At 45.9% G+C, this 20,673-nt stretch overlaps 5 non-coding genes across 5 annotated transcripts; all 5 read left to right on the top strand.

Moving 5' to 3' along the window:
- The first annotated feature begins 3,305 nt into the window (after window positions 1-3,305).
- LOC138236688 (U5 spliceosomal RNA) lies at window positions 3,306-3,422 on the top strand. Its single transcript, XR_011188759.1, has one exon. It is a non-coding gene; the product is annotated as a U5 spliceosomal RNA (small nuclear RNA).
- Window positions 3,423-3,813: 391 nt separating this feature from the next.
- LOC138236677 (U5 spliceosomal RNA) lies at window positions 3,814-3,930 on the top strand. The gene has a single exon (XR_011188749.1). It is a non-coding gene; the product is annotated as a U5 spliceosomal RNA (small nuclear RNA).
- Window positions 3,931-4,321: 391 nt separating this feature from the next.
- Window positions 4,322-4,438, top strand: LOC138236699 (U5 spliceosomal RNA). Its single transcript, XR_011188769.1, has one exon. It is a non-coding gene; the product is annotated as a U5 spliceosomal RNA (small nuclear RNA).
- Window positions 4,439-11,952: 7,514 nt separating this feature from the next.
- On the top strand, window positions 11,953-12,025 carry trnav-aac (transfer RNA valine (anticodon AAC)). Its single transcript has one exon. It is a non-coding gene; the product is annotated as a tRNA-Val (tRNA).
- Window positions 12,026-13,382: 1,357 nt separating this feature from the next.
- On the top strand, window positions 13,383-13,455 carry trnav-cac (transfer RNA valine (anticodon CAC)). Its single transcript has one exon. It is a non-coding gene; the product is annotated as a tRNA-Val (tRNA).
- The last annotated feature ends 7,218 nt before the right edge of the window (window positions 13,456-20,673 follow it).

Genomic DNA, 20,673 nt, shown 5'->3' with positions numbered 1-20,673 from the left:
AAGGGACACTCCCAGGTGAAGGGACCCGACAAAGACGGGAATGATGAGGCCGACCGGTTGGCCAAATCTGGCGCCTTAGAGGGTGAACCCTGGCAGTTCCAGCAGGAATGGCTACCCCCAGAATTCGTGGCTGAGGTCAAGGCGGTCACCCGAAGCAGGGCTAGACAGGATGTCGGAGCTGACCCTCAATCTGTAGTGCTTGGGTCACAGGGTTTTAACACCGATCTTGCGGAAATGCAGAAACAGGACCCAGCAATTGGGCAAATGTATCAGCATATCGCTGACCCAGTGCGTCAACCTCTTTCGGAGCAGGTGCTGAGCCAGTCTCTGGAGCTGAAGGAGCTGGCAGAGGTGAAAGACAACCTAAAAATTATAAAGGGGTTGTTGGTTTGTGTACCAGTTGCACAAGGTGTCCCAAAGTGGGTAGTTCCCCACTGTCATCGGGGGGTCATGATCCAACACGCTCATGACGAACCCTGTGGGGGTCACCGGGGAATCAAGGCTACATACGACACTATCCAGCAGGTGGCATTCTGGCCTCACATGGGCCAAGACATCGCCGCGTATGTAAAGGGGTGTCTGACGTGTAGCCAGTTCCAACCATCACGGCCCTTGCACCGTGCACCACTCCAGAAAAAGGGCATGACATTCACCTGGTCCAATCTTCAAATGGATTGGGTGGGGCCGCTGGTGAGGTCATCCAGAGGGAACAAATATTTCCTCACTGTTACGTGTGCATTCACAAAATGGATTGAGTGCCTCCCAGCACCCAACAACACGGCAGAGACAACTGCAGTGCTGTTGGTGAACCATGTGTTCAGTCGATGGGGATTCCCCCTGACCGTGGTCTCGGATCGGGGAACCCATTTCACAGCTACAGTAATGGCAACCCTGTGGAATATGCTTGGGGTCAAGACCCAGTTGCATATCTCCTACCACCCTCAATCCTCGGGCCAGGCAGAAAGGGCAAACCGAAAGGTGGTTAGTATGCTCAAAAAGTTTGTCTCCAACAGCAGTAGGGACTGAGACATTAAGCTGCCCCTGGTTCTGATGGCCATCCGAGGTAAGCCCCATTGCTCTACGGGGGTCCCACCTTTTGAGATGATGACAGGTCGGAAGATGACTCTTCCCCTACACTGTCTTTATGGGGTGGAGGACCTGAGCACGACGGGGGCTGCTACGGCCCATCAGTATGTGTCAGACCTGCGAGCACATCTGCAGGCAACCTTTGCTTTTGCCCAGAACAATCTGGGAAGGAGTGCAGAGGGTAGGAAAGCATACTATGACCGAAAGGCAGTTAACCAGGAACTCCAAGTAGGAGACAAGGTCCTGTACTTCCAATTTGCCAAACCCACAGGGGTGGCCCGGAAGTTCTTACCCAGTTGGACAGGACCCCACGAGATTGTCGATAAGGTATCACCGGTAGCTTATCGAATTCAGATTGAGAAGGGAAGGCAATCTCTGGTCTACAAGTGGGTGCATCGCAACCACCTCCGGTTGTATCGCCCACCTCAAATGGCGCCGGAGAACACAGAATAGGGTTAAACGTCCAAACCCGATCAAAGAGGGGGGTGCCCCTTTGTAGCTGCAGGTAGTTAGGTACTGTACTGTAGGTCCTGCTAGGAAAATATATTCAAAATTATAGTGGAACTGTACCATGTGCCTCATCTATGTTCCAGAATGGGAATCCTAAAACTGCCAGGGCTGGTCCTGACAGTACTGTGGATCGCCTCGACACAGCCCCTTGAAGTTGTGGAACCTGGTCCTCCTACCGGCATAGTCCTGCAGGAAACCATAGTCCTCTCCATGGAAATCTTTATGGTACAATCTTTTTTTTTCTTATAAAATATACTTTATTCCGAAAAAAAACACATCTCAAAGGGAAACGTCTCACACGATAACACTCCACAAAATTAAAACATCGGCGGAACGGCGGTGATTGTCCGTTATCAATCCTTGCAAGGGTGGGCGGATTTGCGCTATTATGAGAGTCCCTCCAAACCCTACCGCTTGCTGTAAACCATTAATCCCTGTACAGGGTCCATAGGCCTTTCCAGTGCTCCTTTGCCGTGGGGAAACCCCATTTAGCAACGTCGCGCTTCATCCTCCTCCTGAGGTCCGCCAGGATCCTCTCTTCCAGCTCCCTCGCTCCCCACTTGTTGTTGTGCCGGATGAGATTGTTTCTCGCGTCCCACAGGCCTTTCTTTGTGAGGGACAGCAGCAGCCACATCAGGAACTGCGTCCCCCTGTCCAGTCCGGTAGGTGCCAGCCCCAGCAGAATGTACTGGTAGTTGAGCACCGCATTCGTTTCCAGGAGTTGCATTATGTTGTCCATTCTGCCCCACACCGCCTTGGCGAAGGGGCAGCTCCTTCACTTTATTAAGATACTGAAGAAAGATGTGGAGACGGGGGTTTGAATTTAATCCTTTCTGTAGGGGGTTTAGACTTTCAAGTCACAAACTGGGGTTTATGGCAGGAAAGGGGGGTTAACTGATAAGGATTGCAGATGCAAGCTAGGAACCCCCCTGGGTGTAATGTTAAACTGACCATTTGTCCAGAACATCGTAAACTGGCCAAATACCATGAACCCCCCTCTTTACCATCAGACCGAGTGACGTCAGAAACGGAGAAGAAAACACTATATAACCCAAAAGTTTGTAACAGTACGGGGAACAATACTTCGGTTTTGTTGTTTCTTGCGGGAAACAAGACTTCGGCTTTATTGTTCCTTGCATGCAATAAACTCATCTGTTTTACTTCATCTCGGGATCAAGAACCTTATTTCTTCTGTTACAACAAATTTGGCGTAGTCGGCAGATGCTCCAGAAGGCGCAGAACTTCCCATCGGCAGGAGAGATGGTCAGCGCGCACATAACTAAGAGGTAAGGACTCCTCTTTTATTTAAAAGTCCCGACTCTCTCTGACCGATTGGGAAATCTCTGCTCCCTGCGAGAATCGCCCGAGATGACGGAGTAAACGTGAGTTTCTGAATTCCTCTGGCCCGGGGAAGACACCGGTGTATGTAATGGGTTGTTTGCTGTAAGCCCAGAATTTGGTCTGGCAGGGGTTCCGCGGTATTGTGTACAGGCGTTCGAAGCTGGTTTATGCCTTAATTGCGCGTGGAGTTTTTGACCGGGTTTTGGACCCTTACCGTGAAGTTCAGGACTGGTGTGGGCCTTAATTGCGCCCGGAGTTCTGAAGGTCAGAACTGGTTTGGGCCTTAATTGCGCCCGGAGTTCTGAGGCTCAGGATCGGTGTGGGCCTTAATTGCCTGATTAAGGCCTTAAATGGCCTTAATCAGCCATGCACTCTGGTTTCTTTTCATCTCGTACAAATCTTTCGCCTTTTACTAAAGATTTCCGTGGAGAGGAGCACGAATGAGTTCCATGCAATTTTTGTGCTTCCCTGCCTTCGGGTGGGGCGCAGCCTGGCTGGTCAAAGAGAGAAAACAAAAACGCTCGCAATCGGTCTTGTTATGGCGATTGTGGCAGTCTGCTCCGCGAGTCCTCGGTCTCCGGCCGTCTGATTGGCGCTCTTTTCTTTGGGGGGTGGGAAGTGTCCGGCCGCAGGGGATCTTGGGACCTCGCTTTGCATAGCGGCTTCCCAGAGTGCGTCGTTTCCGGCACAGTGTGGCCGGGTGTTTTCCGAGTTATCGCACGGATTGGGCACGCTCGCAAGCCGTGAGCCGCAGGTGATGAGCCCGGAGCTGAACGGGCCCCACTGGCTCGTTTGTAAGGCCAGGTGTATTGCCAACCACGACCGGCAGCGCAGAGGCCTTGAAGGCGGCCTGGGCTCCTGCAGCTGTGCAGCCACACACTCTGGTTTCTCTTCATCTCGTACAAATCTTTCGCCTTTTACTAAAGATTTCCGTGGAGAGGAGCATGATTGAGTTCCATGCAATTTTTGTGCTTCCCTGCCTTCGGGTGGGGCGCAGCCTGGCTGGTCAAAGAAAGAAAACAAAAACGCTCGCAATCGGTCTTGTTATGGCGATTGTGGCAGTCTGCTCCGCGAGTCCTCGGTCTCCGGCCGTCTGATTGGCGCTCTTTTCTTTGGGGGGGGGGAAGTGTCCGGCCGCAGGGGATCTTGGGACCTCGCTTTGCATAGCGGCTTCCCAGAGTGCGTCGTTTCCGGCACAGTGTGGCCGGGTGTTTTCCGAGTTATCGCACGGATTGGGCACGCTCGCAAGCCGTGAGCCGCAGGCGATGAGCCCGGAGCTGAACGGGCCCCACTGGCTCGTTTGTAAGGCCAGGTGCATTGCCAACCACGACCGGCAGCGCAGAGGCTTTGAAGGCGGCCTGGGCTCCTGCAGCCGTGCAGCCATGCACTCTGGTTTCTTTTCATCTCGTACAAATCTTTCGCCTTTTACTAAAGATTTCCATGGAGAGGAGCATGAATGAGTTCCATGCAATTTTTGCGCTTCCCTGCCTTCGGGTGGGGCACAGCCTGGCTGGTCAAAGAGAGAAAACAAAAACGCTCGCAATCGGTCTTGTTATGGCGATTGTGGCAGTCTGCTCCGCGAGTCCTCGGTCTCGGCCGTCTGATTGCCGCTCTTTTCTTTGGGGGGTGGGAAGTGTCCGGCCGCAGGGGATCTTGGGACCTCGCTTTCCATAGCGGCTTCCCAGAGTGCGTCGTTTCCGGCACAGTGTGGCCGGGTGTTTTCCGAGTTATCGCACGGATTGGGCACGCTCGCAAGCCGTGAGCCGCAGGCGATGAGCCCGGAGCTGAACGGGCCCCACTGGCTCGTTTGTAAGGCCAGGTGCATTGCAAACCACGACCGGCAGCACAGAGGCTTTGAAGGCGGCCTGGGCTTGCGTGATCGGATTAACTAAATGCTGTGGTGTTACTTTTTGTCAATGAAAAAATAAACTCTTTTCGTTTACAAAGACGGTTACAAAGAATGTGGACCAGGGTAATACTTTGAGCTTACAGCTTGTCCAAGGTCATTCATTATTAATACTCTTAGTAATATCTTCAGTAAAGACTTTGATGCATAAAATATTCCTGCATAATTAAAATATTTATGATAAAGGTGGTAGGTTGTGTACTTTTGTCCAACAGAACAATCTTGCCTTTATAAAATATACCGCCTTTTTAATGTTTAATGATTAACATGCTGTAATACACTGTTTAAATTTAAAAGTCTAAAGAGTATACACCTTAAATTCTTAATTGAATAAAGATTGTCCCTCAGCAGTGATCAGGATTCAAAACTGACGTTTTCTGGTGACAGCTCAAATGCTGTACAGGAGAGGTTAACCTTTATTAGCTCCACCTGGCGATTTTACAAGGTGATTCCGGATACTATTAACATAATCTAATTTGCGTCCGGTATGATGCGGTATACTGCGACACTCCCACCGTGTTATACCGCAGCATACCCCGCTTGTTTTGAATGGCTGCATATGTATATAGACTCTATATATACATTTGGTGCATGCCACAATTTTGGATGGTGGTGCAGGAATAGGGATTTTCTCAACACGGCAGGGACTCCAGTTAAGAATGCTGGGTTTATCTCTGAACTATTAGAAGCTTTGCAGCTACTGACTGAAGTAGCTGTGGTAATGTGTAAATCACATAATAAAGAAATGTTTCCAGTAACTCGAGGGAACAACTTTGCAGATGCAACTGTCAGGTGAGCAATACTTGTAGAACAGTAGTCTGAGACCTCTGTGAAGCAGAGAAATGGACATGGTTAGAAAAGATTATGGGGCTGCAGGATGATGGGGTGTGGAGCTGACAGCACACCAGACGCCCTGCATGCCCTCACAGCCTAATGCCCTTTATAGCCCGACAAATGCACTCTGTTGGACACCCAGGTGGGAGTCAAATGGTGTGCCGGTTACCCAAAACTGAGTGAGAACCGGGTTTGAAGCAGTAACCACTTATGTGGTATCTGGATGTAATGTTTATCAAGGGAACTCAACTACAGTTCAGGTGCGGGTGCAACAGCTCAAAAGGCCTGCTCCTGAGGAACCTTTCAAACCTGGGAAATTGAAAATTGTAAAGGGAAACCTGGGCTCTTATAATCTGTTTTCCCAGTGGGTTGCTGCCACTGCCTCTGTGTCTACCAAACACTTGATAACAGAGATAAGCCCTCGGTGGGCACTGCCCTGCCCCTTGTATTATGATCAAGGAACACACTTCACGGGGAAGGTGTGTCAGGCTGTGGCTGCATTGTTCGGAGTGAGATGGACTGAGATCATCCTCAGTCTGCTGGAACAGTGGAATGAAGGAACAGATCTCTGAAAGATCGACTAGACATCAGACTGAAGGAACGCCATGGGATGCGGGCTGGATCAAACAGAACTGTGTAACAGCCTGTTTGATATCATCACGGGCCAATCAATGAAACTTCCTGGAGAGACGAATTTAGCTGGACGAATGGATTGTTGAATTTGCTAATTCTCTATTGTAGTATTGTAGGTTGCTAGGACTTAGCAAAGCACATCTATGATGAAGAAAAATATATATCATAATTATAATCCAGATGATTGGGGCATTGGTGCATGGCTACAGTCTGTGCTAGGAACATGGAGAGGGTCTCTGGTTCAATACATATTTGTGGGTCTGGTATTATTCGTTATGATCATATCGTTAATATCCTGTTTGAAAAACATGTGGACTAAAGCTGCTGCTTCTGTGCTAATTGTACGCCCTGAAAGGATCATGAAGATCAAAAAATGATTTCATGGGAAAGGTTCTCTTATCTAGTGGCAGAACCTGATGGGTAGAACAATATAGTTTTAAGGGGGGTTACCCTTGGGAGTGATTCCCCTAGATGCAAATGATTATTGTGGTTTGTTTGTTCATAATAAGATGTTTTGCAGGAACGGAACAAAGAGAAATTTTACAACTTCAGCTAGAATTGTTCTGCAAAACGTCACAGCTGAGGCAGGGGAACAATGTGTAGATTTTTCTAAGAGTTATTACCCAGTTGTTGACCAATCTGTTGGCCAATGTTGACCAAAAAAGCCTAAGATTATGCTGGGCTCCAGCCCACAGGGATTTACCTGTGCTGTAAGAACTAATGAGTGAATAAGGAGACTGGATTCTGGTGAAAGACTTTAGGAAAAAGAAATGGTGTTCACTCAGGTGGAGGGGGCTGTACCAGGTGCTGCTGACCACTGCCACTGCTGTGAAGGTCACAGAAATGGTGCCCTGGATTCATGCTTCCCACTGTAAAAAGGTCACAAACGAACTGAGCAAAGCGCAGGAGTGATGTCTCCACAAGGACAGATGGGGATAACCTGCTTGGGACTGATGTGCACAGCCTTTTTCCTTTTTATGTAGAAGCCTGTCACCACCCCAAAAGAGGAAGAATCTAAACACGAAGCCTCTTTGTATACAAACTGGCTGAATGAAACTGATAATGAGGGGGATATGAGTAATTTGTGGTATAAATTTATAAATCATACTGTAAAGTTAAAGAAATGTAATGCATCTTGTTATATATGTGCTTTAATGCCTCATTCTACAGCCTCACCCATGCGACTTTTTATGAAATGTACTCTTTTATTAATATCACGTTAGAAGGCTTAGACGCTATCAAACAAGAATTAAGGGGAGTTAGATTAATGGTACTTCAGAACAGGTTCGTGCTGGACCTTCAAAATGCAGCATCTGGAGGAGTCTATGCTTTAGTAGGAGACTCCTGTTGTACATATATTCCAGCTAATGACGATGATAACGGAAATCTTACGCTCGCTATTCAGCATTTGAAAGAACTAAAAGACAATGTGAATAAACAGAGAGGCATAAAAGATACACCGGCTTTTCTCTCCTGGTTAGAATCACTGTTTGGGCCAGGGGGAATGTTTTTCCTTTAAGTTACTAACACCGATTATAGGGGCTGACAGAATTCAGGGAATTCAGAATTCTGATACCTCAGCTCAGATTCTGACTGGGCAGACTGTCATTGCCTGGTGTGAATGTGTGCATATCTGTTTTTGTGCATGTTCTGTGGCCTGTTGTACAGTACATCACAAATGAAAGGGAAATGGAAAACTAAAATAAGACTCAAGTGTTTTATCTTTCATTAACAGTGTTTCATTAGTATCTATGCTAGATCCTGTCATCCACTGCTTACCACAACAGGCTCTAGCACGGGATAGCAGCTAATACATTTAACAATCTCACTGCACAATGTTGTATATTCAAGGGCTGATCTTCTGTACTTTTTCTTTCACTTTTCATTTCCTAGAAACTCAGTCCTGCCAGGAATAATCTGAGAACAAAATCAATCTGAGTGAAAATCTAAGCAGAGGAAGATTGTTTTACAGAGTCAACAAGGTCTAATTCAAGGTCATCAGCACTAACAACATTCTCTCTGGAGACAGGCGATAAGAAAATTGAAAGTGTGTATTGTTACACAACAGCAGAGACTATGAGTTATGCTATCATGAGAGTGGTGATGGATTTTTTTCATTGCTTAGTTTTGCAGGTTCTGTACATTTGAACATTCAAAGTGACTAAAGTAAAGGAGTTTTCCCTTTTTACCACATAATTCCCAAAGATCAACACTAATAGAAAGCCTAATTCCAGCCAAGATTCAATTACTGTCTCTCAGGCATCCCAGCAGTGGATTTCATGACTTCAGACAGCCATCTTTATCAGTGGAGAACTCAATGCTCTGAGGTTTACTGGCAGAGTCTCACACTGGGTAATATGTTGGTAAATAATGTCCTATGGAATTCTACTATTGATAAATTCTACTATGGAACTGCGATGTGTCCTGAAAAAATCTTCTATGATAGTTGTACAGTCCATCACACCCCACCTACAGCCTTTAAAAGAGAAAAAAAAAACTGACAACAACAAAGTAAGTCTGTGGTGTAATCAGCTAGGTCTTGCAAACATACTTAACCTCTTCCAGCTACCAACATTACAAATGCTGTTTTGGCTTCTGATATTATGATGGAAAAAGAGCCCTGGAATCTTTGTAGAAGGACAAAAGACGGAAAGAACAGGCAGTGTAACCATGGCGAAGAGAAGGGAAATATTGGAGAGAGCTTTTTTCATACACTTTTTATAATTGTTTTTCCAGCCCAACAATGATCAACAAATATGGGCAGGCGTCCTGTGCCAAATCCAATCTACCTTTCTTCCAAGCATACAGGAATGTCAGTGAATTAAATATTGACATATGAAAATACCAAAAAATATGCAATCACACATATGCAGTTTGAGCAAACATAAGACAATAACCAAGTACCACAAACTACCAGGCATCATTAGCAGTTCAGGTGGGGAGCTGTGTCAGCATGCGTAGGCTGCAAAGGAACAAGTAATAGGTCTATTCCATGCTTAAAAGAGAAGAAAGAAAACACAACATTTCAGCCGTGGAGCCCTCACACCTGAAGAAGGCTCCACGGCCGAAACGTTGTGTTTTCTTTCTTCTCTTTTCATCTAGTGTCATTAGCCAGTTCCTGTCAAAATAAAATAGAAATGGATAACATTCTAGAGAGAGTTTGAAATACCAAGGTACAATTTAAACCATATTTCTTCCACTACAACCACAATATTTTGGAGAGATCGCTGAGCCTAACTGTTCTGGCATGTCCGTTAGCCTCCATCCTGCTTCAGCAATGAATGCAACGGGGCACATTCTGAGGGAGATGCGGTCAATCGGGTTGCAGGAAAACCACGCTATGCTTTTTTTTGAGATCCTGAAAAGGACAGAGGGGCCATGTATATGTGTGCAGCTGGATATGTAATTGCAGGTGGCGTAGCAAATTCTGCTGAAGCCCCACTGCCTGGTGTGGATGGTAGCTGTGCATGTTGCAGCAGAATTGTGCATGTGAGATCAAGGGGGCATGTCATGTGTTTGAGCACTTCACTCCCTTCCGGAACCACGTGATTCCCTGAGTCCCAAAAATTTGTAAGTTCTTTGGATGACCTGTGGACCGATCTTTCATGATGAAGAATTCCTTAAGAAGAATAGATCTCGGCCCACCATCCCAATGCCTCCATCTCAAAACAGCAACCTCCCACTGCCCTTAGTCTGCAAGGCAGTCCTTTCAAGTGCGATGATGACGCCGGGACCTTCGTTGCCTATTGTACGAGCTGAACTTTTGTGCTCATCAATTCAACGCTCTTTCCATCAACTCATCTTGTCTTTTGACGGTTTGTGTTTTGTGCTCCTTTGACTATCGGCATATCGGGTGACTGCAAACACTGAAGTTCTTGCTTACGGAGTGTGGAACAGTGTTTTCAAGTGATCGCTGTTCTGTCATGTTGACGCCGAGTGAATCTTTCTTTGGCAACATGGGCAGGCTGACAGCAAAAGTAATGGCAAATTTCTTGACTTATTTCTGAATGTGAATGTTCTTTAGAAAAGGGATGCGGCGTTGCTTCTCCCCCGTGTAAAGGTCACGCATTCCAGACGTGGTTATGAGCGAACAGTTGCCGCAAGTGTTTGAAAAGAGCAAGAGAGGAAGCAGCCCTGCCCCGTGTGAGGATCAAACTCAGGACCTTCAGATGATGAGACTGACGCGGTACCAACTACGCCAACGAGGCCAGCTGCAGTGCACAGCCGGAAAGTTTGCCTCATATGGATTTCAGTCGCCCGTTCCCCAATCTTTAGACGCCCTCTGCTGGATGTTGCATTTGCCTTTTGATCTCACCGATACTTTTTTGGTCTGTTTCTGTTGCGAGTCCGTTTTTCAGATCTCACCTAGCACAAGTCTCTCTGGCTGAAGTGGCCTCTCCGCTTCAGCATCGTGCCCTCACTCAGCCATTAAAAACGTCACTCGGACTTCTGACATGCTGACATGAAATGTCAAGAGAGAGTGGCGGAGACGCTTAAGGCAGAGAGAAGATGAAGAGGGGGCGTGGCTGCAAAATGATTGACAGCTGCATGACGCTCTCCATGCAAGGCGTGACCACAGGCTAAAGGACACCTTTCGGCACATCAAGCTCTAAGCACACACCTGGAGGACGTGGGAAATGATCCCGCTACCTCTCGCATGCAAAGCGAGCGCTGTACCATACAAGCTAACCCCCCTCGCTGGGGCTCATGCCTCGGTGTCGCCTAGTGCCGCTTGTTCCCCTCTTACCGAGTGCAGTTCACTGCCCTTCGTCTGCAAGGCAGTCGTGTAATTGCGGCTTTCTTGACTTATTGATGAAGGTCTGACTGGACGAGCGAATGACGCCTCTCCCCCGTCCTCAAGCTCGCTGACAGAATAAAATGGAAAGTGCTGCCGTGGCTCATTGGTTTAGGGGTATGATTCTCGCTTAGGGTGCGGGAGGTCCTGGCTTCAACTCCTGGATGAGCCCTTGTGTGCTCTTTTTGTCCTCGTCCACAAGACTGGGAACTGATATCCACATCACCTTGCAGCATCTGCTTATGGCAAACGATGGAATGTGACTAATGACTGAACGAGCCTGGTGAATACTCATCACGTGGCACAATGAGCGTGCAGTCAGCTGTCCAAGGCAGCAACCTCATTGCTCGTTCAAAAGAACACGTACTGAAAACTCATCACCACTATGTCGTAAATGAGCACCGCGATCGCTTGTTGTCATGTGTCCTTACTTGGGAAATGCAGAAGCAAAAACTGCCCTCTCTCAGACACCGAAACGTGTGCGGCTCGCCTTGCACTCTCTGCGCCTCACATATTTATGGTGCTGTCTGCTCTTCTTTCTGTTGAAGTACGCAAGTTACGGGGCGTACTGCACACTATGATGTGCTCAATGACAGCTTTCAAGATTTGAAAACTATGAGCTTGATGGCTCAAGTCGAACGAATGTGGTTGTTACGCCATTGATGATCAAACGCACGTATTCTAACGATTCATGAGAGTATGTTCTAAAGGTCCCTGGCTCGATCCCGGGTTTCGGCATTTTGTTTCATCGCTCCCTTTGTTCCTCTCTCCAGCGCCCCCTGCCTAAAGTGACGCTTCCCTTTCTCAGCCCGAAACGCAAGCGATACACCAGCAACAAACCCTACAGGTTTCCGTAGTGTAGTGGTTATCACGTTCGCCTAACATGCGAAAGGTCCCAGGTTCGAGACCGGGTGAAAACAGCCTCTTCTTGCACGCTCCTGCACTTCACAGAGGTCTTGAACCACCAGTCATTTGTTCCCACTGTATTTCCGGTGCCTTCATGCACTCTTGTACCAAACGCACATTCCTTCTGTACCTGGAGCCAAACATTTGCAATTGGGCTATCCCGACAGACCAAGACGAGCTCTGTCGGCTCAAAAGCAGCGCAACACCTGCGAGAACAACAGAAAGATTAGTATCCAGCGGGGGCCTCTTAGTAAGCCCAAGATCTAATCAAGAATCGACTCCAGCAACAGGGCGCATTGTTCCATATTCCGACCACTCTCGGTGTAAACAAGTCCCTCCTGGTCTCTGCTTGAATTGCACTTTCCTGCGTTTGCTTTGGTGTAACTGGCTTCCCATACATGGGCGAATGTGAAGAAGATCCTTAGTAAGTCATTGAAGAAACCCGAGAAGAGGTCGGAGTGGCCTCTGTCGTTCATCAACGATCCAGTCAAGCAGTACTCCTCTGTAAAGCGCCGTTCGTTCACATCGATTGGCTTTTTTTTTGCCTTCATTCGTGCAAGTAGTAAAAGCAGACGCCCCTATTCTGCCGTGACCCGGATTCGAACCTGGGTTGTTGCGGCCATAACGCAAAGTACTGACCACTATACGATCACGGCGAGTTACCGATACACACGTGGCAGGGCGGGAAAGGCTGTGCTCTCTTCGTGTGACATAATTCGGAAAAGTCCTGACGTTGCATTTCAACTGAGTCCCAGTATACATCGACCCTTCGACACTCTGAGTGACAACTCTCTTCCGTGTTTTCTCATATTTATGTAGTTTGCTTGCATGATGCCCGGAACAGCAGGGTTGTTCGCTCCCATATGGTCTAGCGGTTAGGATTCCTGGTTTTCACCCAGGCGGCCCCGGTTCGACTCCCGGTATAGGAACGTGTCGGTTCTGCCTCCTGCTTTCCAAAAGATCAGCACCGTGTACGAAGGAGCCGCATTAAAACTACTCAACGTGCGAGAAGAGGGGGCGCTTGTTTCCAGCCGAAACTTCTCACGTGTGAGACGAGCTGACCATCGCTGCAGGAGGTGGGAGGGTTACTCTGGTAGACAGGGCTGACCTTCGGCAATAGGATTTATACTCTCCAAGATGATATTTGCACTTTCTGGAGAGGCGATTTTCTCCACTTCAGTAGCCCGATTTCGTCGATTGAGTGGAGAGGGCTGTAGAATGTGGCGCCGCCTTTCCTGATCCGTCCATGACAGGCGTGCTGGACTCTGGAGAGAGAGCACGGTCGATCAGCGCACTCCAATAAAGGCACTGGAAGCAGGTGAATCGCATTGGCGAAACTCAGCACTGGGCCGCTGGGCACATCTTATCACTGTTTCCGTAGTGTAGTGGTTATCACGTTCGCCTCACACGCGAAAGGTCCTCGGTTCGAAACCGGGCGGAAACAGACTTCTTTTGTCGCCACGCACAAAAGGGGATTGGGGATTCGCCTAGCGCTGTGATCGAACAGACCCACTCACCTCTTAGTGTGGCGGGATCTGCACAGTGCATGTCGCAGCGCATCCTGCTTTCACTTCAATGTCCGTCCTGATGTACCCCGGTCTCCCGCGTGACAGGTGGGGACAGGTGACAGGTCCTATACTAACGAGGAAGACATCGCTCTCTCCGACCCCCGGCATTGTGTCCCGACCCACCGTGCTGGAAGCCGACGCGTGCTGTGATTCCTTTACGGAGCAGAAATGACAACTGAGGAGCCGAGAGATCATTTCAGCATTTCGCGTCTGAACGGAAAACACAAACGACCAACTCGGAATGACTTGCCTTTGACGCTTATATACCTCTTAGTGTGGCGGGATCTGCACAGTGCATGTCGCAGCGCTCCCTGCTTTCACTTCAATGTGCTTCCTGATGTCGAGTCGTGTGCCGTGCGGAGGCTCTGAAAGCGAGAGCAATGAAAAGGTGCACGACGCTGTGAAATAAACATTAATAAACGCATATATAACGTCGAAAACACATCTAACACAGTGCCTGAGGCTTTTTACTGTATGTATCGTGTGTTCCGCAACTAAGAGTATACGGCACTCTGCACAGTGTACGAAGTAAATTATTTTCGCAGTAATTAATTTACACGTGTATAATAAATATAGTAAATATAATAAATTAATTACTGCTAAAATAATTTACTTCGTACACTGTGCAGAGTGCTGTATACTCCTAGTGTTAGATGTGTTTTCGACGTTATATATGCGTTTATTAATGTCGTCGATTTTACGGTTGCAATTCGACGTTGATTATACGTCGAGGCGACGTATATATACGTATAGCCGTATTTTCGCCGTGAATATACGTATATTCGACGAATCAATGCCCACAGCTTGGCATACAAGGGTTTTGCGGAGGGGTCTTGCCACCTGCCTGAAAAAAAACAGTAAAATGTTTGAGTGCCTATAGAGTTTCTATTTTTATTTTCTTGAGAAAAGTTGATACCATTTCCTGGACACCCCGTCCCCCATCAGTGCGCGGTGCCCGGGGAAAAATCTGTAGGTGGGCGTCTGAAATTCTGAGCGGGGGTGATATTTCGGTTGAAATGGAGCTGTTGATTGATTAGTGCTTCATGATAGAAGATATCAACTAGCAATCTGGTATTTGCGATGAAGTTCAGTTTCACATTTTTCGTCACTCTCACGGTTTGTATTGCCTGGAGCGAAAAGTACCATAAGCGTTCATTTTTGCAGCTACATGGACGTTCTGAATCGTTAAGAAAAAAATGTTGTAAAACCAACAGAAAGCACAGACTGCTATAACTAGTCCTAGTTATATAACGAATTTAAGTATAATGATAAAAAACTGCAAGGAATCGGTCCACCTGAGCAAACAGGATCGTAATGTTGACATTCAATAACGACACTGATATGTGCAGTTCCTGGACGGATAGACCTCCTGCCCATCAAACAGACTGAGTGACTGTTCGTGTCTTTTAGTGTTGTCTGACCATTGACAAAGTACAACTATTTTTTTAGGGCGCAAATTAAGTTGTACAGCTGCTTAGGTGGTGTCATAGCAATAACCTGGACTTGAACATAAAGAAAACGAAAGAGCTAATAGTGGACTTTCGGAGACACAGGCCACACACTCACAACCCACTCAGTATTGATGGAACGGAAGTGGAAACAGTCACCAGCTTTAGGTTTTTGGGAATTCACATCTCTAAAGATCTAACCTGGACTGTGAACACTGACTCTATCATGAAGAAGGCTCAGCAGCGCCTTTATTTCTTGAGGTGCCTCAAGCGATGGGGGATGCCAACACATGTGTTGGTGAACTTCTACCGCTGCACTATCGAGAGCGTCCTCACCAACGGGATCACCGTGTGGTATGGCAACACCTCTTCGCGAGAAAGAAAGGCACTGCAGAGAATGGTCAATATGGCCCAGAAGATCATCGGCTGCGGTCTCACCGAGATTAAACAGGTCTATGAGGACCGCTGCCGTGGTAGAATTCTGGCCATCACAGAGGACAGTCACCACCCCGGGCATGAGCTCTTCACCCCACTGCCCTCAGGCAAGAGATATAAGAGCATACGGACACTTACCACTAGATTCTTCAATAGCTTCTATCCACAAGCAGTGAGACTGGCGAACACATTTAGCCATCCCCCTCGGACCACACCTACACCATCACCATCTACCTCATTGTAATTTATTAATTGTACGTCTCCAGTCATTGTTTACACGTCTGTATTGTTTACAGTCAAACTGTCTGCATGTTTACTTGCACATTGTCTATTGTTTGTTTGTACATTGTCTTGATGCACTGTTTGCACTTTGTTTTGTTTTTTACACTTGTTTTATAATCGAGAGACTTTCTGTAAGTAAGAATTCCATTGTACCAGTACCGGTTACATATGGCAATAAAGTTCAAGTTCAAGTTCAAGTTCAAGTTCAAGTTCAAGTTAGGTAAATCTTTTTGCCCAAAACATTCCTCCCTCCCCCCGTGATGCCAGGCCTGTCCCCATCCTATTCCATAATGTCATTATATATTATATTATACAACAGTGACCGACCCTTACTAACTGCATGCGTTAAAATTGCACATCAGCTCATAGCAGGGGGCACATAGCCGCGATGTATTATCAATGTTAAATTTCAACCATAATATCGACAACATTAATAAACACATACATTGAGAAAATATCGAACCCAGCATATTTTCCGCTTATATACCACAATGCATTGCTAGTATTCGTTGGTCACCATTTTGGACACGTTTTTCAAACGTAGAAGTATATCCACAAATATCTCAGCAATCCTCTTTTGACGAGTAAGTATGAACAATAATAATACTATCTGAATACATACAGATCTTTCTTAATATTATTTTGATTAAAATAGTACGTGAATAAGCAAAAAATGGCACATAAAAATAGTGTGAATGGGGAAGATGACACATAATCGTTTTGCCGTTTCTCTATTCTTATTTTATGTTGTACTTTCAAACTTTGGGTTCTCTTTAATAAGGACAGACTTTATTGCTCAACTGCTATGATGCAAGCCAAATTTGATACATTTATTTCAGTTTTGAGCTTAGTAAACCGTTCATTTTTTAGATTATACTAAAGAAGATATTAATCATCATTTATTTGGGAAGTAATATTATATAATTTTCTCCTAGCTGCGGTGCTGAAGTCCCACCCTATATCAACAGAAAAAGAAATAAAGGAGCACGCAATGTGTTACTTGAAGAATGCATATGCAAGGCAGGGGGCCAGGAGATCTGGACACTGAAAATAATTTTTGGTTTTTGGTTCTAACTGTTAGGACAATTAGACAGGTTTTGCAAATAGTGGACAAAAATCGTCTTAACTTCCATTGTAATATTTTTTTTCTTGGAAATATAGAAGTTGTACATTTTAAAATGTATATTTGACTTAAAATGTGGTTTTGAGTTAGTCTGTTAATGTAATTAGTTTTGTGTTTGTCATTACTTTACTGTATATTGCCATGTTACCAGAATTTGTAGCTGAAGTTTAAGACTAGTTGTGTTTTTTATGATTATTGCCCATATGTTGATTGTTGATTGATTGTATACAATGTATAATTTGAAATACATATGTTTCAGGTGTGAATGTGTATTTTCAGAATACATTTCTAAACCTAATCATTGGCTTGGTTTACTTGTTTCTACACCTATAAAATCTATCTTTGATGTATAATAGACCTCTACCCATATACGTATAATAGACCTCTACCCATATACGTATAATAGACCTCTAATGTTATCCGTATAATAGACCTCTAACCATATACGTATAATAGACCTCTAAAGTTATCCGTATAATAGACCTCTAACCATATACGTATAACAGACCTCTAACCATATACGTATAATAGACCTCTAACCATATACGTATAATAGTCCTCTAAAGTTATCCGTATAATAGACCTCTAAAGTTATCCGGAACTCCAAACATGTATGTATAATAGTCCTCTAAATTTATCCGTATAATAGAACTCCAACCATTTATGTATAATGAACGTCTAAACATAGACGTATAATTGACGTATAACTTTAGACGTATATTAGAATTTCATTCTAGACGAATTGTAGACCACATTTAGACGTCTAAGGTATGCGTTTAATAGACGTATATTATACGTCTTTTGCCCACTGGGTGGGCTCCAGATGCACATGGAAGAAATCAAGTGTTTCATCCGAGCTGTTTCAAAGACTGCCCAAGAGCTTTCCTTTCACAGAGGCGCAACGATTAATGATGGGGGTGCACCCTTCAATGCGCCTTACGACTCTAGGGAGTGATTGAGACGATTCGTAGCGTGTGCTCATTTCTCTCTATTCCCCGTGTTGCAGTGGTAGGATGACGTAAATTACTGCTTCGACACGTAACGGCATTATAATCACTTGCAGGAGCTGAGGGCTTTAGTTTTGTTTCGTTTTCCATGGCGTTCGTAAGCGCGCAAATCAAAGGCAATTCCTGCGTCTAACACGAACGTAAATGCTTTTGAAAGTGCAGTGTGGTGCAGCTTGTAAAATCCTTGTCCACATTTGTGGTTTGTTGATGTTTGTTCTGTCTGCCAAAGTTGCATTTTGACATCCGGACGGGGGGACTTTATCATTTGAACGTGAAGCCAGCCTTAAACCCTCTGAGGCGTGTCTGTCTGCCGGCACGTATCTTGTGAAAGGTATTTTTCTTTAACGGAGAGCAACTTTAAAAAGGTTTCCGCAGCCACCTCGCAGTCCGTGTTTGATTATAGGAGGAATGCGGCGGCGATGGGCTCGCTTTTGTCGTGGCCGAGTGGTTAAGGCGATGGGCTCAAAATGCGTTGGGCTTCCCCGCGCAGGTTCGAAACTTGCCGATTCCGGCGTCTGCCGCACGTCGCCTTGTGCCTGCGCGGCAGAGGCGAAGTGCCGCTTCTCCTTTCCTGGTACTATAACAACGCGAAATCGCTTGGACCCGCTGCCATGGGAAGCAATTCTTCAGATAACCACACATTTGGCGTTCGCACCTCTGGTGCTCTACTTATGCCTTTGAAAACCTAATGAATAAAGCTGAAAGAACCGACACGATATGTAGGTGCTCGTAAAGCACGCAGTAAAGAACTGTTAACAGCAAGGGTTTCAGTGGGTTAACTGAGGAGAAGGCGTGATCGCTAATTGTTGACTTTTTTTTTGGTGTTAGAAACACTCTTACTGTGCATGACCTGCAACAAATGTAGCCACAGAAATTGCAGCACGCTTTCATGTATGCTATTGCAGACACCAACGTTGCCTAGATAGAAAACCGAAATAGCCGTGGGTTTGCTTGCTGGTCTGAAGGATCTCTCTTCGAATCTCTATCATTTGTCAATGGAAGTAAAACGCGCTGCAATCTGATACGTTCAGAATCAAACCCGCAGCTGTTGTTCGACTTTATTTCTTGACTAATTACAACTGAGTGTCGCATGAGTAGTTACATAAACTTGTCTGGTATATTTGAACACAAATGCCGTTCTTCAATTAAAACTAACAGTACAATGTCAGGGACATTCAGTTCTATACAAACAAGAGACAGACAAGAGAATATTTCTACCTTCATGTGGACTACGTGTTGATTTACTAATCGGAATAATTGAAAAGTTCGGGCTCATAGCCGATGCAGTGCGTGCTAATTAAAACAGCACCGCTGAGCTCTCAGCACCGTACTGAGCCCAGGTGTTTTTCTAAAGCTGTCAGGTGCAGTTCATTTACATGAAAGAAATCTCTTACTGGGTACGATTACAATGCAGTAAGTAGCACAGACTACTTAGGGAGTAGCCCGAGGCGTTTAAAAACAACCCGAGCCAGGCAGGAGTCGAACCTGCAATCTCCTGTTCCTTAGTCAGACACGTTATCCATTGCACCACTGGCCCTGGTGTGACATTGCAGCACTGCAACTAGTAAAATATTACCCCCGGTCCATTCTTTTCCAAAAGTGAGAAACACCTGTTTTCTGCATTTTGTCTGTTTTAAAACCATATCTATTTAAACCAAACCAAGAGTTTGTCTTTTGCACTGATATTCTGATTCATTTCGATTTCAAAGAAAAAAAAAAACATGATCTTCCAAAGCATCATAAAATTGTCCCTTCTTCCAGACTCTACTTCTCTCTTGTAGTAGTACAGCAGACCTTTCCAGGTGAGCAGATCACATAGTCCGAAATGAGCTTCCTCCATCAAGCAAAGTACCTGAACATGACTCTGTCTTCATAAAAGCGCCCCTGTAATAAAGAAATTAAATCCGAAATCAAGAGGGCAGTTGCCTACTGAAGTTCAAGAAGTCATCAATTTTAACCTGGCAACACATTAAAGGCTGCATTTATACAAGTACGATTCTAGAAATGCTCACCAGATTACGTTTTAAGAAAGAACTGCGCCTCAGGTTCCGCCGAGATCTTAACTCGGATGGCAGGATTCAGAGTCCGGAGTGTGGACTGATGGCGCACGGAGGGTCCATATACTGTGGATCTCTCAGTGATCTTCCGCGTGTTCAAACCGCCAGCGTGTGACTCCCCTGTCCCCGTGACCTCATTGCTCTGCTCTCTCCTCTGTGCAGCCGAGCCCGACTCACGGTAAAGTGAAAAAAAAGATGCCCTCAACGTGAGATTTACTCTGGAGCGAGGATAGATGTTACCTTTTTATCATTGAACAGGATGTATGTGATGTGGCGACTAGGTTCAATTTTGTATCCTCTTTAAAAGATTAAGGACTGGGGTGAGCGTGATTTACCACCCTTTCAGCTAAGAACCCGATGTGCGGACCGTTTAAGCTGCATAGACTCGGTTGTTTAACTCGTCTCCGTTAGCAGGGTTAAGGTTAAAGAAAAAAAACATTGTTGACTTCTTTTTTTTTTGCCAGCCGCCAGCGCTGATTAGCAAGGTTTGTATTTCATGTTTTGCAAGTTGCATCCATTTTAAGAAAAACAAGTTGCGTTAAAGACAGGAAATGAATACTTGCAAGTCTAGCCGTAGGCAGTTGTCTGTAAGGACCAGTTCTGTTTGAGAAGACAGAACAAAGAAGGCACTGCTGGGATTCAAACCCAGGATCTCCTATTTACCAGGCAGGCGCTTTAACCAACTAAGCCCCGGCGCCCCAGGAGCATTATCCTTTTGCAGCCACTTGGACACACCACTCAG

The sequence above is a fragment of the Lepisosteus oculatus genome, unplaced genomic scaffold (genome assembly GCF_040954835.1).
Source record: "Lepisosteus oculatus isolate fLepOcu1 unplaced genomic scaffold, fLepOcu1.hap2 HAP2_SCAFFOLD_93, whole genome shotgun sequence".
NCBI classification, from domain to species: domain Eukaryota; kingdom Metazoa; phylum Chordata; class Actinopteri; order Semionotiformes; family Lepisosteidae; genus Lepisosteus; species Lepisosteus oculatus.
Note: the sequence above shows the minus strand (reverse complement) of the source record. Positions and strands in the feature narration are given on the sequence as shown.